This window comes from Bufo gargarizans, chromosome 3 (genome assembly GCF_014858855.1).
Source record: "Bufo gargarizans isolate SCDJY-AF-19 chromosome 3, ASM1485885v1, whole genome shotgun sequence".
Lineage (NCBI taxonomy): Eukaryota > Metazoa > Chordata > Amphibia > Anura > Bufonidae > Bufo > Bufo gargarizans.
The window spans coordinates 426,841,642-426,862,736 of NC_058082.1; the positions used below are offsets into that span (position 1 = coordinate 426,841,642).

The 21,095-nt window shown below is 42.1% G+C and overlaps 1 protein-coding gene across 3 annotated transcripts in view; it reads left to right on the plus strand.

Annotated features, from left to right (window-relative positions):
* The window catches only part of LOC122933466, an 85,639-nt gene that overhangs the window by 11,042 nt on the left and 53,502 nt on the right, over nucleotides 1–21,095 (plus strand). The window contains exon 1 of one of the 3 annotated variants that reach the window (XM_044288483.1): nucleotides 16,517–16,961. The exons of the other annotated variants lie outside the window; for them this stretch is intronic. The gene's annotated coding sequence lies outside the window, so the exon portion shown is untranslated. Of the gene's footprint in view, nucleotides 1–16,516; nucleotides 16,962–21,095 lie in introns of those variants that run through there. 3 annotated transcript variants of the gene reach the window in all.

Consider the following 21,095-nt stretch of genomic DNA (forward strand, 5'->3'; position numbering starts at 1 on the left):
TGTTACCGAGTGTTTTAGCATTTAATAAGTACGGGTGACTTGCATTATTCCTTCCCATGTGCATAACTTTACATTTGTCAGTGTTAAACCTCATCTGCCACTTATCTGCCCAAGCCTCCAATCTATCCAGATCCCTCTGTAATAGTATACTGTCCTCTTCAGTGTTAATTACTTTACACAGTTTAGTGTCATCTGCAAAAATTGATATTTTACTATGCAAGCCTTCTACAAGATCATTAATAAATATATTGAAGAGAATAGGGCCTAATACTGATCCCTGAGGTACCCCACTAGTGACAGTGACCCAATCTGAGTATTTACCATTAATAACCACCCTCTGTTTTCTATCATTGAGCCAGTTACTTACCCACTTACAGACGTTTTCTCCCAGTCCGAGCATTCTCATTTTATATACTAACCTTTTATGTGGTACAGTGTCAAATGCTTTGGAGAAGTCCAGATATACCACATCCATTGATTCGCCGCTGTCAAGTCTAGAACTTACCTCCTCATAGAAACTGATTAAATTTGTTTGACATGATCGATCCCTCACAAAGCCATGCTGATATGGCGTTATTTGCTTATTTCCGTTAAGATGCTCTAACATAGCATCTCTCAGAAAACCTTCAAACAGTTTACCCACAACAGATGTCAAACTTACCGGCCTATAGTTTCCAGGCTCTGTTTTTGGACCCTTTTTGAATATTGGCACCACATTTGCCATGCGCCAATCCTGTGGGACATTCCCTGTCAATATAGAATCTGCAAATATCAGAAATAAGGGTCTGGCTATGACATTACTTAATTCCCTTAGGATACGGGGGTGTATGCCATCCGGTCCTGGCGATTTGTCTATTTTAATCTTTCTAAGTCGCTGTTGTACTTCTTCCTGGGTCAGACAGGACACTTTTAATGGGGAATTTATTTCAACATTCGGCATGTCATCTGACAGTTTATTTTCCTCAGTGAATACATTGGAGAAAAAAATATTTAACAGCTTTGCTTTCTCCTCGTCGCTCTCTGCGACTCCCCCCTCATTACTCTTTAACGGGCCGACACCTTCAGATTTATACTTTTTAACATTTATATAATTGAAGAACATTTTAGGGTTAGTTTTACTCTCTTTGGCAATTAATCTCTCAGTCTCTAGTTTGGCCGCTTTTATTTGTTTTTTGCATGTTCTATTTTTTTCCTTATAGTTTTTCAGTGCTTCCGTGCTACCCTCCTGTTTTAGTGTTTTATATGCTTTCTTTTTGTCATTTATTGCTTTCTTTACAGTTCTGTTTATCCACATTGGTTTCTTTTTGTTCCTTAACCTTTTATTCCCATACGGTATGTACCTCTCACAATGAGATTTTAGGATGCTTTTAAAGATATCCCATTTTGTGGCTGTATTTTTATTTGTGAGGACTTTATCCCATTTAGTTAGGCCTATGGCCTCTCTTAGTTGGCTAAATTTAGCTTTTTTGAAGTTTGGTATTTTTGTTCCTCCCTGTAGAAACACTCTTTTGAATGATAATTGGAAGGTTATTACTTTGTGGTCACTATTTCCAAGGTGTCCCCCAACCTGCACGTCTGTTGTTCTGTCAGGCCTATTGGTTAATACTAAGTCCAGTATGGCCGTCCCTCTAGTCGGGTCCTGAACCAGTTGGGAGAGGTAATTGTCTTTAGTTATTGCCAAGAACCTGTTTCCTTTATGAGATATACAAGTTTCAGTTTCCCAGTCTGTTTAGAATAAACCAGCCAGCGCCTGTCTTGGGTTTCCTTGCTGCTAAGAATACGTAAGTAATTAAAGTTGGAAAAATGTCTTTTTGTACTGTCTAATGGGAAAGTTACATTTTCTTCACTGATTGGTCCTATCTGTGTATAACATATTCTGGGCCAGATTTATCATGACTCTGACAGCTCACTCCACTTTCACATGTGGCTAAAGTCAGTTTTAGCCAAGTCAGATTTATGATCAGCCCTTTAAGACTGTAATAAATGTGGTTTGACGGTAGCAGTTTATCCGTCAGCAAGCAGCTTTACAAAAGTCGCCTGTTTTTATGAAAAAGTCGCATGTTCTATTAAAAAGTCTCATAAGATAAGCATGGTCCTCACTGGAATGAAATTGCGACTTTTTTGCGACTTTTTAAATAGTCCCAATAGTAAATCTGTCTAGAGATTAATTTACATAAGAAAAACGCCCACTTTCAGAAAACTGGCAAGCATAGTGCGGAGCAGAAAAAAGTCGCAAATTTGTGCGCAGTTTTAGCGTTTGCACATTTTTGGGGGGACTTTTTCACTCCATTATTCTGACCTGAGCTAATGATAAATCTGTCCCTCTGTCTTTATCGTCCACTGGGAAATTCCATTCCCCAGGATCATAACAAAAAGGCTGACTAGACTCTGTATGGTCAGAACCAGAATCCTGAGGATTTCCTGCAACTCCTTCCTCAGTGCTACACAAAATGTTTTGATGTTCAGTCAGACCAGAAGTGCTTGGCTGTGAATCATCTTTCTCAGCCAAACTGGATTCCACTTGTTCATGTTCAGGTACCTCTTCAACTGCAGTTATCTTCCCTGTCCTTTAAAAATGTATGCATAGAGCCACGTAATTCTTCTTTGCATTCCTCAAAAGCAATATTCTTTTTTCTTTTTTTGTGACCTGATTCAAATTTCTGTCCCCTGTCATGCTCTCTCCCACTTTTATGCATATTTGTCTTCTATCCTATAATATTAAACAAGCATAAATTCTGTTAAATATTATCCCATTAAGGACGGACCCATTTTTTTACCTTAATGACCAGGCTCTTTTTTTTTTTTTCTGGGTCTCTTTAACTGGTAATAACTTTAGAACGCTTTTTCTGAGGATACATGGAGGGGGAGTGTTGACCACAGCTCCGGGCACAAGGAGAGCCGGAGTACCATACAGGAGATCTTGGGGGATCCCATCAGGTGGACCCCAAGCCCCGATCAGACACTTACATGATGCCACATGGAGGGACACTTCCAGATTGTTTTGTGGTGGCGGACAGAAAATAATGTAGTGCTTATAGAACAGACTACACAGTGTAGAGGTATACTGTATATTGTGTGGCACAGTGTAGAGGTATACTGTATATTGTGGGGCACAGTGTAGAGGTATACTGTATATTGTGGGGCACAGTGCAGAGGTATACTGTATATTGTGGAGCACAGTGTAGAGGCATACTGTATATTGTGTGGCACAGTGTAGGCTATATGTGTATAACAAACATATTTCACATGAAAACTTACAATTACTTGGCTTGGCCCTTGGGGATCTCTGACACCACTACAACATTTTGGCAGGGGGGCTCGGTGGAGCTGATGTTGTGTTTTATCCTAATGAGAAAGATTTCATAATAAGGATTTGGAGAAGGGGCAGAGGGATAGCAAAGCAGAGAGAGGTTGGTGCTGCTACTAGGGGGTGATACCATGGGGGAGTAATAAAGCCACCATAATGCCCCCCCCCCAGTATTAATAACTCTCCTTATAATAGACAGTGCAAAAAATACCCCCTTGTAATGCCCCCAGTTGAGCTAATCTCCCCATAGTGCCCCCATAATGTGCCAGTATAAAATACCCCTATATAGTGCCCCCAGTAAATGCCCCATAGTGCTCCTCTCCCCCTTCCTCCTAGTGCCCCCATAATGTACCAGTATAAAATGCCCCTATATATTTCCCCAGTAGATGCCCTCAGTGTCCCCTATAATTTGCAAGCATAAAATACCTCTTCTTAGTGCCCCCCAGAGATGACCACATAGTACTCCTCTCTCCCCTTCCCCATAGTACCCACCATAATGTGTCCCAGTATAAAATGCCACTGTACAGAGCCCTCCATATAACATACCCCTTCTTTGTGGCCACGATTCCCCTATAGTGCCCACCAATATTATGCCAGCAAGAAATGCCTCCATAGTGCCACCTAATAATGTGCCAGTAAAAAGTGCCTCCAATGATGCCCCCTGGCCTTAATGTCACATTACCCCCCCCTCCATCCATGTCACATTTCTCCCCCTCCATGTCACATCACCCCCTCCTTTTTACATCACCCCCTTCGTGTCACATTCCCCCCCTCCCCCCCCCCCCCATGGCACATTTTTCGGACTGATCAGGCATTTTTAAGACTGATACGGATCCTGATCAGTCTTACTAATGCCATTGGTTGGCATACGTTTTGCCGGATCTGCTTGCTGGATCACTCTTCCGCAAGTGTGAAAGTAGCCTAAGTGGAAGACTTGAGGAACCTGGTGACAACGAGATTGAAGACATGCACCATGCAGGGCGCATGGCTCAGCCCTCCCTGACACAGCGAAGACAAAATGTTCTTCCAATTATTAGTGAGCATGGTTACTATCTCCAAATGGCAAGGAGACAGCCATTGTTCGATTTCTTCATTGATGACATGGAACAGTTCCTCCCCGGTGTGGCTCAGTTTGCCCAAGCTGACCAGGTGCAGAACTGCATAATGCCAAGCTTTGCATAGCAGGACCACTGTGAATCGTTCCTACATTGGAGGGTATGAACAAGGTGGAGGATGAGGAGACAGAGGAGGACATTGGCACAGGAATCCCAGCATTACAACGTGTAGGAGGCATTGCCATCCTCTGGCCAAGTTGCTGGTGTGCCCGGTCCGGAACCATATTTACTCAGTGGGTTGTGAACGACATATATTGTCCTTGACCATAGTTGCAACTCCATACCATACGTCACTGTGGTCTGCCAGTTGAGTACTCCTGCACTAAGCTGTCTAAAGATGCACCAAGTTTATCAAAGTGGCTGATGCTGGATGATACATTTGGTGCATTTTTAGAATGGTGTAAGTGTATACCAGCTATTAATTGGCTTATTTTGCACCTGAATTTTGCACACAGTGTTGCAACTTAAGCCATACTCCTTTTAGCCAAACTATGCTTATTTGTTAATTAATGCTTCTCAGCAAAAAGGAAAAGTCAAGCAATTATAGAAATCACAGGATTGATAGACATGTTAAAGGGAACCTGTCACCTCCAAAAACCATCTGAAGCTGCCAGCAGTACCTGAGAGTATCCAGCAGTGTGTTTTGTTCCTGAAGGCAGATGCGGCAAAAGCTCTGAAAACGTTCCTTTATCCCCAGCCGGCGCGATTCTCTAGACATGCTTGAAGTGAAGGGGGCAGCGGCCTCCTTGCTTTAAGTCAAGGTAACCACGCCCCCTTCCTTGCCCCTTTTCTGTGACTGACAGCGCTTCGTAAAGCCAGCCGAACTGCCGGCTGTCAGTCACTGCGAAGCAGGACCGTAGATAATTTTTTTTTCCTGGGGGGGTTCAGCTTTCTCAAATTATAAGACTTTATCTAGCAGACACGCCAGGGTTTGAATACCGATTTAGTTGTTTGACACCATATGGAAAAAACATGTTTTAAAAAGACCTACCCACTCCGGTCTGGAGTGACAGTCTATGGCCCGCATGACACATCACATGCTAGCTTACTCTTGTAATTTCCATAAGACTAGAGTGTGAGAGACTAGAAAAAATACATCAAACCAAGCAGCCTGCACAATAAGTGATGTGGACCAGCATGGTGGTGGCCAATTCCCTCAATTCATAAGAGTCTGAGGGCTGGACTAAATATATGTAGCCTGGTGTGGGGGGTGGGGGTGGGCTTTGAATCTTCTTGATTTTCTTTTTAACTATTACTTTTACTTACACTAGTGCTCCAGAGTCTGTCTGTCTCTCTCTCAAACTACTTATTTTTATTTTCTCTCTCTCTCTCTCTCTCTCTCTCTCTCTCTCTCCCTCTCCAAATCTTCTGAGATCTCCAGGCTCTGTGTTCTGTCAGCCGCCGCCCAGGAGTAGCAGGCCGGGGTCCAGACGTACGGCAGGCGGAGGCGGAGCCTGAAGGCAGCGTGCATGCCATGTGATCATCGGCGTCATCCTTGCCTGGCTGCCCTGTGTGTGTCTGTGAGTTACTTGTGCCGCCGTACCTGTCCCCCTGCGCTGCTGCAGCCTCCATCACCTCTGTGTGCTGCACTGCCCACGCCGCTATTGCAGGCAGCGGCATGCCCGGGCCATTCTCTGGCAGGTTAGGAGGACAGACACTCTGGGGGGGTTTGAACCCCCCTATCCCCCCCTTATCTACGCCCCTGCTGCGAAGGGGCTTTTGCCTCCAGGAACAAAACAATTGTCAGAAACACACTGCTGGCTACTCTCAGGTACTGCTGGTGGCTTCAGATGGTTTTTGAAGGGGACAGGTTCCCTTTAATGATATGCAAATGATAAAAAGTGAAAATAAAATATAAAAAAATCTTCATTTATTTAGTATTGATTAGGGGTGCAATGCACAGAAATACACAAACGTATGTTGGCATGCTATTCATTTGGTTATTAATAGTGGTCTGAGGAATGTTCTGCCACACTTTTGGGCATGCAAATCATGGTAGCTGGCAGCTCCCTTTGTCCCAGATGTGCTCAATGGGATACAAGTCTGGAGATTCTACAGGCCATGGTAGCACGTTTAGGCCACAAAGGCTACTCACAGTGGCACAAGAAAAATGTGGCTTTGTGTTGTCCTGTTGAAAAATTGCTCCTGAGACACTTTGGAGAAGTGGCTGTATCACTAGCTCCACGACCAAATCAATGCAATGCCAAGCTGTTAATATTTCTCAAATTAAGAAAGTTACCGTACCTCATGCTACCCCACACTAAACATTGTGACGTTCCCCTGTGAAGGCTTCTTCATGTCATTGCTCACTGCTATTGAAATCATACACAGTTAAAACATAACTTTTATTACCAACACTAGCAGAAGGACCCGGCTTCGCACGGGTATATTCACTTAATGTTTGAGTGTGTCGTTAAAAGATATCGACAGTATCCCCCATAACAGTGAACTCCACAGCCCCCCACCCCTTAACACTGCCCCCCCCCCCCCCACAGTGCCCAGCCTCCTTAAAATGGCATCTTCACAGCAGCCCATCCCCTTAACTTTGACCTTTACAGCAGCTTGCCCCTTCACAGCACCCCACTCCCTTGACAGTGACCTCCTCAGGGGCCGCTCCTTTAGCAGTAACATCCACAGTGCCTGCCCCTTTAACAGTGACCTCCACAGTGCCCAACCCCTTAATAGTGTCAACACAGTGCCCACCCCTTTAACAGTGACCTCCATAGTGCCTGCCCCTTTAACAGTGACCTCCACAGTGTCTGCCCCCTTAACAGTGAACTCCACAGTGAACGCCCCTTTAACAGAGATCTCCACAGTGCCCACCCTTTTAATAGTGACCTCCACAGCAGCTGCCCTTTCAATAGTGGCCCCTGCCCCCTTAACAGTGTCATCCACAGCGCCCTGCCCCTTTAAAGCTGACCTGCAGCAGTGAAGAAAAATGGCAGGTTTGTTATGGAAACCTGGAGTAAAACTGTGTGTATGTGGAGACTAAGGAACTGCAAGATTCTATTGGCTGATATGGGACATGTGACCGTGTGTATGGCAATTGGGATATGAAGAGAAAGACCTGCAGGCTTCTATTGGCTAATGTAGGTCATGTGATGTGCCATATTTGCATTTTTTGGGAATAATTCAGGAACGGTACGTGCTAGAGAGCTGTGACCCCTCACAAGATTTCTTTCCAGGTAGCAAGGGATGTGTATACCAAGTTTCGTTGAAATCGATGGTTGCGTTTTTGAGTGACTGTGAAACATACACATATACATACATACATATACTGTATTCGTCCTTCTTTATATATATATATATAGATTAACCACTTTTTAAAAATGGTGCTTGCTCACGAGTGCAGTGGCCACCAGTGACCATGGCAACTGAGGGCCAAAAACTCTGGAGAGCTGTGCTACTGGGGCCTGAATAGCTCACCTGTGCAGCGATTGGGGGAGCTTTGGTTGTAAGTGAAAGCCCTACTACAGCTGTGAAAACCAGGGCTTTCACAGCTGTAGTATCTATGGAGAAGAACTTAGCAATAGCAAAGAACTGTAGAAGCAATATAATGATTATTTATTTATTAGCCATCTAGGGTGACAAAAAAGTAAAAAAAAAAAAAAAAAAAGGGGGTTTTGAAGATATAAAAAAAATATAAAAATTCTAATCACCTGCTCCCATCTCCATAATTGAGATAAAAAAACATACATAAATATGACTAACTGCATAACGGAAGAAAAAATAGAAATGGCTGATTTGCCATTTTTCATCTTTTCACCCCAAAAAAACTTGAATATAAAGTGATCAAAAAGTCATGCAAACTCCAAAATGCTATCAATAAAAACTACAGATCACCCTGCAAAAATAGTCCCCATACAGCTCCATAGACATAACTATAAAAAAAGTTATAGGGGTCAGAATATGGCGATGTAAAATTTTTTTTTTTCTAACGTTTTCATTTTTTCCCAGTATTAACCCCTTAACGTCCAGTGCCGTACATGTACGGTGGGGTATTTAAAGATAGCATACACCCGCAGCTCATGTCAGCAATCGGCAGTAATGCAGATCATGGACATTTAACCCCTCAGATGCCTTGGTCAATCCTGACCACATTATCTGAGCGTGTGAAACACTGAAAGCGCGCGCTTCCGATGGTGCTCTGGCACCCCTGTGTGGCGATCAGAGAAGCCGGATCGTGTGCGCAGCAGCCCCTGTCTTTGTGAATGACAGGAGGCTGCTGTATAGTATTTCCTATGGAGCCCTTGCCTGTAATAGGCAAGTGCATTGGAGTCTATGATAATAGCAATCTAATGATTGCATGTTATAGTTCCCTATGGGAACTATTAAAAAGTGTAAAAAAAAAAGTTTTTAAAAATAAAAAAAACATTAAAAAACCATAAAAAAATTCAAATAACCCCCTTTTACTAAAATAAAAATAAAAGAACTAAAAAATGTAAAAAAAAATACACATCATGGCTGTTGCGATGTGCGAAAACGCCCATAGTATAAAAATATATTCCCCATACGCCAAACGGCAAAACAGCAAAACGCGTCCAAAAACTGAAATAAAAAGTGATCAAAAAGTCATACACACCCCAGAATGGTATCAATGAAAAGTACAGATCGCCCCCAAAACATTTGCCCCCATACAGCTCCATACCCATAATTACCAAAAAGTTATAGAGGTCAAAATATGGCGACAAAAAAATAAAACTGATTTTTTTTTTCCCACTTTAAATTTTTTATTTTTTTTATCACTATCAAAACGCAAGAAAAACTACACATATAAGGTATCTCTGGATTCTTACTGACCTGTTAAATAAAAATTAACCAGTCAGTTGTATCATTGATCGAACGTCGTTAATGAAAAAAAAAAAATATTAAAACTGTGGTGGAATAGCTTTTTTTTTTTTGCAATTTCACGCCATTTGGAATTTTTTCCCCGCTTCCCACTACATCATATGCAATATTAAATGGTGGCATTGGAAAGTGAACAGACAAATAAAAAAGTCATGGCTCTGGGAAGGCAGGGAGCGCAAAACGAAAGCGCAAAAAAATTATAAACCTCCGGGCCTGAAAGGGTTAAAACACAAGAAAACCTATATACACATGGTATTATTATAATCATACTGAGGGCTCATGCACATAAATGTGTTTTTTGTCCGCATCTAATCCGCATTTTTTGCAGGTCGGATGCGGAGCCATTCACTTCAATGGGGCTGCAAAAGATGCAGACAGCACACCGCAAAAAAATATAACATGTCCTATACTTGTCCACTTTACGGACAAGGATAGTACTGTTCTATAGATGGCAGGACGTTCCGTTACGCAAAATGCTCCTGGTTGGTATCCATGTTTTGCAAATCCGCAATTTAGTGAACCGCAAAAATGGCTACGGCTGTGTACATGAGTCCTGACACAGAGAATGAAGGGAAAAGGTCAGTTTTACTGCATAAGGAACGTTATAAAAGCAAAGCCCATTTTTGGGAATTTTTTTCCAGCTTCCTACTACAACATATGCAATATTAAATGGTGCAGTTAGAAAGTTAGAAACCTTTAGATCCCCTGGTGACCAGCAAAGGTGTTTGATAGTCTAGTGTTATTGTGATTCACCTGGGTTTATCCTACGTTATCTCCTGCCATTATTCCTTCGTGTTTCAACTTTATACCTTCCTGCCTGTGTACCCCTGCACTTCCAAGTTCAGTTTAGTTTGTGTTTAAGTTTATCAAACTGGTGTAAAGTAGAACTGGATTAGTTGCCCATAGCAACCAATCAGATTTCCACCTTTCATTTTTCACAGTTCCTTTGGAAAATGAAAGCTGGATCTGATTGGTTGCTAGGGGCAACTAAGTCACTTCTACTTTCACAAGTTTGGTAAATTTCCCCCAGTCTATCTTGCCTGTGCTCAAATCAAACCTCAAGCCTGTCTGCCTCATGTTTGTCTCATTACTCCGCCCGCAAGTCTTTCATGTGTCTGTATTAACTGTGCGCTGCCTGGATCTCTAAAACACTGCATTCTAGTCTTGGTGACTGTTCAGACTGTATCTGCGGTTTTCCTGTATTTTTGGTTGGTTTTCTGTATCCTGAGTTTATGGTGCTTGCAACAGAGTTCCTAACCCCAGTGGGTCAACTGCCAACTACACTAAGACCATCCCAGAAGGTAGCAATCTGATCGTTTTTCTCTGCAGTGAAGTCCAGATCCCTGGATAGGGGTTCAAGGGTGAATACCAGGGCTGCATCGGAATAATGCCCTTAGGGTTTAGTTTAAAGCCAAACTGGTTAGTTGGCACCATGGGTTCACACTCAATGATCTATAACATGCAGATCTTAGTGACATCTGACACTTCCTCAATTTACATATCCTTATAGCCTGTCCTTATTACTGTTGCAATTTCAATGTTGAGGAGTGTAAATTTGGCAGATAGCATATGCATGGCCTTTGTAATAAACGTACCTGTCTGGGTTCCAGCAGCACGATCTTCAGCCTTGGCATGGCCGTGTTGGGAGGGGCGCACCGCTGAGCCTCACCCCCTGGTGATGCGACTGCATTCTTTGTCACAGGATGTAATGCTCTGTTTCTCCCTAAAGCGGGCATGAGCTGGAGGAGATTAGCAGTTGGCTCATTAGCTCAGCTGTTCTATTACTGTGTACTAGTGTTTCTGATTAATGGAGCGCCGAGTCATGGACCTATCAGGTTCTGATCCAAGGACTCGGCGCTGTATTTAAATACCTTCCTGGCCATACACAGTTGCAAGAGATAGGTTCTTTCTTTCTCGTTCCTGTTTCGCTTATTGATATTCTGTGTTTCTGACCTCGGCTTGTCTTCTGACCACCTTCTGTCTCTTGTTCTGGTACTACATAACCCATATGGTTCTGACACATTTCTGATTACTCTGGTATTGTAATTGTCTGCCTGTGTTTGATTGTTTGTCTGTCTCTGCACTTAAGTAGCATAGGGACTGTTGACCAGCTGCGTTCTAGCCTTATACTGCAAGTAGGTAGGGACAGTGGGGGTTGCAGTCCAGGCCATCACTGTCCTAGTCCGTATCTATCCTACTGACATGACAGTCTTTCTTGCATCCTTGTAACATTCAGCATACAATGCCACAGACAGTCCGGATCTGTGGCACTTTCGACTGTCTGAAATATTCAATTAATCAGCTTTATTGAGCTTTGCACTGACAAAAAATTGTTATTTACTGAAGAACATGCACTGATTGGCTGTCTAGTAGCACACCTCTACAGCACAGTGTGGTACTACAGGTTCTGTACTGCTATTTACCTTTTCCACGATGAGCTACTTTGGACTTAATGTGAGAATCAGCGTTAGACTGACCTACCAGAGTACCAATGGATACTCCAGTGAGCACAGGCTCTGATACCATAGTGGGCCCCAAAATCAATTTGGAGTTGTCTTTAGGTCAATCACTTGTCACTAGGGTCTTTTGCTTTGAATCAAGAAACTTTAATGATAATATGGAGAATTGATCTTGAGAATAATTTTCTCTAGTAGAGTCAAAGAACTCTGACACTGGTGAGGATGACTGCGTTTTACTTTTTTTGGTACACTGTGTGTATTGTAAAGGACTCTAAGAAATACCAGTCCATGATATAGAAAGTAGTTTATACAGGGAGTGCAGAATTATTAGGCAAGTTGTATTTTTGAGGATTAATTTTATTATTGAACAACAACCATGTTCTCAATGAACCCAAAAAACTCATTAATATCAAAGCTGAATATTTTTGGAAGTAGTTTTTAGTTTGTTTTTAGTTTTAGCTATTTTAGGGGGATATCTGTGTGTGCAGGTGACTATTACTGTGCATAATTATTAGGCAACTTAACAAAAAACAAATATATACCCATTTCAATTATTTATTTTTACCAGTGAAACCAATATAACATCTCAACATTCACAAATATACATTTCTGACATTCAAAAACAAAAACAAATCAGTGACCGATATAGCCACCTTTCTTTGCAAGGACACTCAAAAGCCTGCCATCCATGGATTCTGTCAGTGTTTTGATCTGTTCACCATCAACATTGCGTGCAGCAGCAACCACAGCCTCCCAGACACTGTTCAGAGAGGTGTACTGTTTTCCCTCCTTGTAAATCTCACATTTGATGATGGACCACAGGTTCTCAATGGGGTTCAGATCAGGTGAACAAGGAGGCCATGTCATTAGATTTTCTTCTTTTATACCCTTTCTTGCCAGCCACGCTGTGGAGTACTTGGACGCGTGTGATGGAGCATTGTCCTGCATGAAAATCATGTTTTTCTTGAAGGATGCAGACTTCTTCCTGTACCACTGCTTGAAGAAGGTGTCTTCCAGAAACTGGCAGTAGGACTGGGAGTTGAGCTTGACTCCATCCTCAACCCGAAAAGGTCCCACAAGCTCATCTTTGATGATACCAGCCCAAACCAGTACTCCACCTCCACCTTTCTGGCGTCTGAGTCGGACTGGAGCTCTCTGCCCTTTACCAATCCAGCCACGGGCCCATCAATCTGGCCCATCAAGACTCACTCTCATTTCATCAGTCCATAAAACCTTAGAAAAATCAGTCTTGAGATATTTCTTGGCCCAGTCTTGACGTTTCAGCTTGTGTGTCTTGTTCAGTGGTGGTCGTCTTTCAGCCTTTCTTACCTTGGCCATGTCTCTGAGTATTGCACACCTTGTGCTTTTGGGCACTCCAGTGATGTTGCAGCTCTGAAATATGGCCAAACTGGTGGCAAGTGGCATCTTGGCAGCTGCACGCTTGACTTTTCTCAGTTCATGGGCAGTTATTTTGCGCCTTGGTTTTTCCACACGCTTCTTGCGACCCTGTTGACTATTTTGAATGAAACGCTTGATTGTTCGATGATCACGCTTCAGAAGCTTTGCAATTTTAAGAGTGCTGCATCCCTCTGCAAGATATCTCACTATTTTTGACTTTTCTGAGCCTGTCAAGTCCTTCTTTTGACCCATTTTGCCAAAGGAAAGGAAGTTGCCTAATAATTATGCACACCTGATATAGGGTGTTGATGTCATTAGACCACACCCCTTCTCATTACAGAGATGCACATCACCTAATATGCTTAATTGGTAGTAGGCTTTCGAGCCTATACAGCTTGGAGTAAGACAACATGCATAAAAAGGATGATGTGGTCAAAATACTCATTTGCCTAATAATTCTGCACTCCCTGTAGCTTCCAAAAGCTACATCTACTTGTTATATGTAAAAACTTGCTTTAGGGTCCATTCACATATCCGTGTGTGTTTTGCAGATCCGCAAAACACAGATACTGGCAATGTGCGTTTCAGCTTTTTGTGGAACGCACATCAACGGCACTTAATAGAAAATGCCTATTCTTATCCGCAATTGCGGACAAGAATAGGACATGTTCAATTTTTTTGGGGATCGGAATTGTGGACCCGGAAGTGCGGGTCCGCATTTCCAGATCCGGGCCGCATAGAAATGAATAGGCCCGCAATTCCATTCCGCTAAATGCGGAATGGAATTGCGGATTTGTGAATGGAGCCTTATCTGTAATAGTTACCGACTTATTTTTCCTTGAGCCGTGGAGGAGAGTGGTAGAGGAAGGGAGTGGTAGTGGCCCTGATGAAGTGTTTTGTGTTCTCCCTCAGGCTGTTGCTTCCTGGGCATCAGTGCAGTGGAATTGTATTACTGAAAAGTGAGGCCAGAAATAAATGTAACAAAGTCTTTTTAATAAGTGCCATGTAGAAAGTCCAATACATACAGTAGCAGCAGACAAATCTTCTCTGACACTAGTAATGATTATGAAGGCAGGTTGGATGGTGGCAATGTAACACTTAGTTGGTACTGTTCTAGTAACATGCTAGGTGATGGATGTCTTGGCTGTAATCCCTCAACTTGCAGTAGTGCCTTAAATGCTGGTTGTCGCAGTTCACTCTACTGTCTAGGTTGAAGCTGAAGAAAGATCAATCTCTTTGGAGAATCAAGAACAGAAGCAGGAGTTCAGACTATTGCTTCCTCTCCCTTCTGTCTCTGGACAGTAACTCCCCCTCCTGGCAGGAAGCAGGACCAGCCGACTTCTACCAAGAGGGGAGGAACAGGGTGGCTAGCCCTGTTCCTTCTTAACCCTTGCCATCCACCTCCTTAACTGGAAGATATTGCCATTTGCATGCAATAAAATACATAATGATATAATACAATAACTATACAGGGAGTGCAGAATTATTAGGCAAATTAGTATTTTGACCACATCATCCTCTTTATGCATGTTGTCTTACTCCAAGCTGTATAGGTTCGAAAGCCTACTACCAATTAAGCATATTAGGTGATGTGCATCTCTGTAATGAGAAGGGGTGTGGTCTAATGACATCAACACCCTATATCAGGTGTGCATAATTATTAGGCAACTTCCTTTCCTTTGGCAAAATGGGTCAAAAGAAGGACTTGACAGGCTCAGAAAAGTCAAAAATAGTGAGATATCTTGCAGAGGGATGCAGCACTCTTAAAATTGCAAAGCTTCTGAAGCGTGATCATCGAACAATCAATCGTTTCATTCAAAATAGTCAACAGGGTCGCAAGAAGCGTGTGGAAAAACCAAGGCGCAAAATAACTGCCCATGAACTGAGAAAAGTCAAGCGTGCAGCTGCCAAGATGCCACTTGCCACCAGTTTGGCCATATTTCAGAGCTGCAACATCACTGGAGTGCCCAAAAGCACAAGGTGTGCAATACTCAGAGACATGGCCAAGGTAAGAAAGGCTGAAAGACGACCACCACTGAACAAGACACACAAGCTGAAACGTCAAGACTGGGCCAAGAAATATCTCAAGACTGATTTTTCTAAGGTTTTATGGACTGATGAAATGAGAGTGAGTCTTGATGGGCCAGATGGATGGGCCCGTGGCTGGATTGGTAAAGGGCAGAGAGCTCCAGTCCGACTCAGACGCCAGCAAGGTGGAGGTGGAGTACTGGTTTGGGCTGGTATCATCAAAGATGAGCTTGTGGGGCCTTTTCAGGTTGAGGATGGAGTCAAGCTCAACTCCCAGTCCTACTGCCAGTTTCTGGAAGACACCTTCTTCAAGCAGTGGTACAGGAAGAAGTCTGCATTCTTCAAGAAAAACATGATTTTCATGCAGGACAATGCTCCATCACACGCGTCCAAGTACTCCACAGCGTGGCTGGCAAGAAAGGGTATAAAAGAAGAAAATCTAATGACATGGCCTCCTTGTTCACCTGATCTGAACCCCATTGAGAACCTGTGGTCCATCATCAAATGTGAGATTTACAAGGAGGGAAAACAGTACACCTCTCTGAACAGTGTCTGGGAGGCTGTGGTTGCTGCTGCACGCAATGTTGATGGTGAACAGATCAAAACGCTGACAGAATCCATGGATGGCAGGCTTTTGAGAGTCCTTGCAAAGAAAGGTGGCAATATTGGTCACTGATTTGTTTTTGTTTTGTTTTTGAATGTCAGAAATGTATATTTGTGAATGTTGAGATGTTATATTGGTTTCACTGGTAAAAATAAATAATTGAAATGGGTATATATTTGTTTTTTGTTAAGTTGCCTAATAATTATGGACAGTAATAGTCACCTGCACACACAGATATCCCCCTAAAATAGCTAAAACTAAAAACAAACTAAAAACTACTTCCAAAAATATTCAGCTTTGATATTAATGAGTTTTTTGGGTTCATTGAGAACATGGTTGTTGTTCAATAATAAAATTAATCCTCAAAAATACAACTTGTCTAATAATTCTGCACTCCCTATATATCATATTGTAGTACCCCGAAGTCTGGGGTACTGCACAGTTAGAGTTTGAAGATATGATCTTTTCAATATATAATGGTCACCCTGGAGCTAATATATATATTGTAACTTGAATTACCACAGTTTTACATAGCTTGCTGTGCAGTGGTATAAAAACATCTCAGTTTCTGAGAGAGCTGCTTACTTGGAGCCAGTCTGCCCCTTGGCACAGGACATAATGATATACTATATATGAAAACGTTACCTCCTGCTTTTTTCAGTACAGTAATCTTTAACAGAAGCACAACTTTCCTCCGGGCACATGAAACTTCCGCCCTGCCCTTATATTATCGTCGTAAGAAAAGCCATTTTCTCAGTCAGATCACTTTGGCAGACAGGTGCGTCCAAAGCCTATTGTAAAGGCGCCCTCTGTAATCTCTAAACACTGGTTAAACTTTCAGTGGTTTCCATAGAGATATTACCACGGCTCATTCAGCCCTCCAGGGAGATTATTACAAAGGCTTTCCACAAACAGAAAACCTGTTATGACCCAGAACAGCTGCCTCCAGGTACACTATGTCATCAGCTTTCCTTACGAGCTGTCTTCAAACTTTTAAACTGAGCGACGTATAGAGGGGAAGACATTGCTTTAAACTTCTAGTCCATGAACAAAGGCAATCCTGAGAGCCCATGTATCACACCCGGAAGTGAGAAGTATTTTAACTGCGTTACAAAGTAACAATCTTCCGCATCTCACCTCCAGACTGAGCTTCTGACAGAAAAAAATACATGCTAATGTGAACTTGTACCCAGATCTCTCAGGTAAGCCATGTCTAACCCACCTATTGAGTGTGCTTCAGTGTGTTTAACCCTTCTATCACTGATTTCATAGGAACAGTTCACCCAGCAATATCTGCACTGTCGTAAAAAGTCTTACAACTTTGTTACCGTCCTGAACTATTAGCTCTGTGTAAAATATAGCTACCCATAAGGTTTCAGCTAAGACCATCGACTGAATAGAAGTGTGTAGCACATGCAATTCCTATGACACCCGGCTATGCACAATACCGTAGGGTGCTGTGGTAAACACGCCCTTACAAGCCCACTTATTCTAGTTGAAACAAGATTTGTAAGTAACTTGATTTGTTAGTAACTTATGAGCAGGTACTATACATAAAACTTTATCAAATTCAAATCGCAGTGTTTTATAGTCCTGTTTTTTATTGCATAGATTTCAGTGGGTGTGAAGTGGAGCTCTCAATGTCTAATGTGCGGTAAACAATAAGCATTACAAGTTTCATGTATATTTAGTCATTGGAACCATGTCAAGTTGATTGAGTTTTGAGTGTACATTCTTTTAACACAAAAAAAATAAGTTGTAAAATATTCTAGATAATTCAATATAAAAAAGTGTGGTTATCGTACATATGCATGTAAGTTCTTAAAGCTCCCTCCTTTTTTGTGCTCATTTTAATGTTTATATTACAGTTATGCGACCCCTTGCTGGTCTGCTGAGCTGACTTAGATCATCATGAAATCCTATGATCGTCTGAGTCTAGTTCAGTAGACTTGTTGGGGGTCCAGGTTGTGTGCTGTAAAATGGACGTGAAAATTTCCAGTATTATCGTTCTAATGTTGCACCAGCATGTGAATAAATTCTCACCCGCTGCTGCCAATGGCTGCATGATTTTGAAGTGAAGTCTGATGTATCATGCAACCGCTAGCTGCTGTGAAAGGGAATGGTTTTGTCTGCATGCAACCACCGCAACATTAGAACTCATCCTTAAAGGAGAGGTCTGTGAGAGTGTTCTTTTTCTTTATAGAAACATAGAATGTGTCGGCAGATAAGAACCATTTGGCCCATCTAGTCTGCCCAATATACTGAATACTATGACTAGCCCCTTGTCCTATCTTATATGAAGGATGGTCTTATGCCTATCCCATGCATGCTTAAACTCCTCCACTGTATTTGCAGCTACCACTTCTGCAGGAAGGCTATTCCATGCATCCACTACTCTCTCAGTAAAGTAATACTTCCTGATATTACTTTTAAACCTTTGCCCCTCTAATTTAAAACTATGTCCTCTTATAGCAGTTTTTCTTCTTTTAAATATTCTCTCCTCTTTTACCTTGTTGATTCCCTTTATGTATTTAAAAGTTTCTATCATATCCCCTCTGTCTCGTCTTTCTTCCAAGCTATACATGTTAAGGTCCTTTAATCTTTCCTGGTAAGTTTTATCCTGCAATCCATGTACTAGTTTAGTAGCTCTTCTCTGAACTCTCTCCAAAGTATCAATATCCTTCTGGAGATAAGGTCTCCAGTACTGAGCACAATACTCCACATGAGGTCTCACTAGTGCTCTGTAGAGCGGCATGAGCACCTTCCTCTTTCTACTGGTAATTCCTCTCCCTATACACCCAAGCATTCTGCTAGCATTTCCTGCTGCTCTATGACATTGTCTGCCTACCTTTAAGTCTTCTGAAATAATGACGCCTAAATCCCTTTCCTCAGATACTGAGGTTAGGACTGTATCACTGATTTTATATTCTGCTCTTGGGTTTTTACGCCCCAGGTGCATTATCTTGTACTTATCAACATTAAATTTTAGTTGCCAGATTTTTGACCATTCCTCTAGTTTTCCTAAGTCCTTTTCCATTTGGTGTATCCCTCCAGCAACATCAACCCTGTTGCAAATCTTTATGTCATCAGCAAAAAGACACACATAACCATCGAGGCCTTCTGCAATTTCGCTGATAAATATATCAAACATTATGGGTCCCAGAACAGATCCCTGAGGTACCCCACTGTGTGCTGTGTTCAGACCTCAGTTTCATCATTTAGTCATAAAGCACCTAAAATCTGCATAAGAAATAATCGGCCTGTTGCATAGCACCTGACCCATCAGAAGGATTATATCCTATCACAATAGTACTCATTACTAATGAGATGGAAATCTTTGAGTTGGGTGGGAGAGAGGACTACTGCAGCTCTCTAGGCTAAAAATGCATGGGAAGCCCTGAGGGTTCACATAGAAATATCCATCAGACTTTATAATGAATAACATTTGCTTTGTTTATGCTGTATACAGTATGTACAGTATATATCTTATGCACAATATCCTTCTTGAATAATGATTATGGTGTGACTAAGAGTAAACTAGGTTCTACTTCAGGGGTCAGCAACCTCCAGTACTGTAGCTTCATTGTATCTGGAGCGCTGGAGATTGCTAACCTCTGTTCTACTTTATCACTTAATAAGGCTGCTGTTTTCCTGTGATAATAACAGGTTGGTGACATTCTGGTGATGGTGGGTACGTGTAATTGCTGGCATTGCAGATAACAAAGCAAAGAAAAACATATATTTCTGATTATAGTGCTTTCAGGAAGAATAGGGGTCATACAGAGGATGTGCTATTCTACCCAAACTATCACTGCAGGCTTAAAGGGCTTCTCTGAAAAATTTCCTATGGATAACCTATCCTCAGGATAAGTCATCAATATGAGATTGGCGAGGGTGCTGGGAGTCACCCCCACCACCTTTCCATGATCAGCAGTAGGAAGAGGTTTCAGCTCTCTAGGAGCGCTTAGGCCTCTTCCTAGGCCAGTGACATCACATACATCTGTCACCTGACCTAAGCACAGCTGTCCCATTCAAGTAAATGTGTACGGTGCTGTGCTTAGTAAGCTGTGAACAGACCGCAGTGCTCACCAGACCTCCAGTAAGCACAGTGGCCGATCCAGTGATCGGTGGGGGTGCCGGGAGTCCGACCCCTGACTATCCGATATTGATGACCTATCATGAAGATAGGTTTTCAATATCAAATTCCTGGATGACCCCTTTAATAAACATAGTTATTTCTTTAATTAAAGGTGTAGTCTTATCAAATCAAGTAAAGAATATCACTATCACCACTTCAGCGGTTTTGTGTCCGGTCACAAAACAGAATGCTGCCAGAGCGGAAGACATCCCGATGCATCCTGAACGGATCTCTTTCCATTCAGAATGCATGAGGACTAAGCAGAATTTTTTATTTTTTTTGGTATTGAGATCCTCTGCCGGATCTGCCAAATACGTGTGAAAGTGGGAAACAGGCCTTAATTTGTCCTATACCAGTGTTACAGCAATTACTACTACTAGTCTATGCTGAATATTAACTATAAGGCAAAGTTTACAGAGGGCATTTTTATGCATTTATGTTGTGTTTTTTAGCCATCTTTAAAAGTGTGTGTTTTTAATGTAGTTTTCCCAATGTCTCAAAAACACAACAAAACTATCCTATGTGAATTCAGCCTAACAGTATCTAATCTTTCCACGAAGTATATAATCATTGCACAAAGTGCTGCTATAAAGCATGTTATGTTATGCAGCTGGTTACAAAACCAGATCAAGTGCAAGACATATTATACAGTGAATGCAAAGATAAGTCAGGTAAGGTGTAATAAAATGCAGCTTATATTCAAGACAAAGGTCAGGGTCTTTAGCAGGACTCAGCAATGGTTTCATACAACAGCAAAAGTCAATGTATGACTTAGTGGACCTGAATTATTCTTCTAATCATGTCTGCGAATCCAAACAGCTTTAAACTAATTATTGGTGAAAGCAAACAAATAGCTGTCCCGGTTTCTGTTAATAATTGAGCAAAATTGATGAGTAAAATTGCACAGAAGGCATGCAGTTACAGTCGCTGAATTATTCTGGTTCTTATGTCCAGGGGTGAAGTTATAGGTGGTGCACAGGAAGCCAATACACCAGGGGGGGCACAGTCCTTTTGGTCTGAGTGCTGCATTGTTATACTGTTCTATTCCATTTAGCTGCAAAAAATGTTGATCAGAGGTCATTTGCATCGGCCTATTACCCTGGCCGATGCAAAGTTAATGGGGGAGGAATGATCGCTTCCGCAGTCGTTCCTCCCTCATCCAGTTCTGTTGATTGATTACAGAGGCAATTGTGCTGCT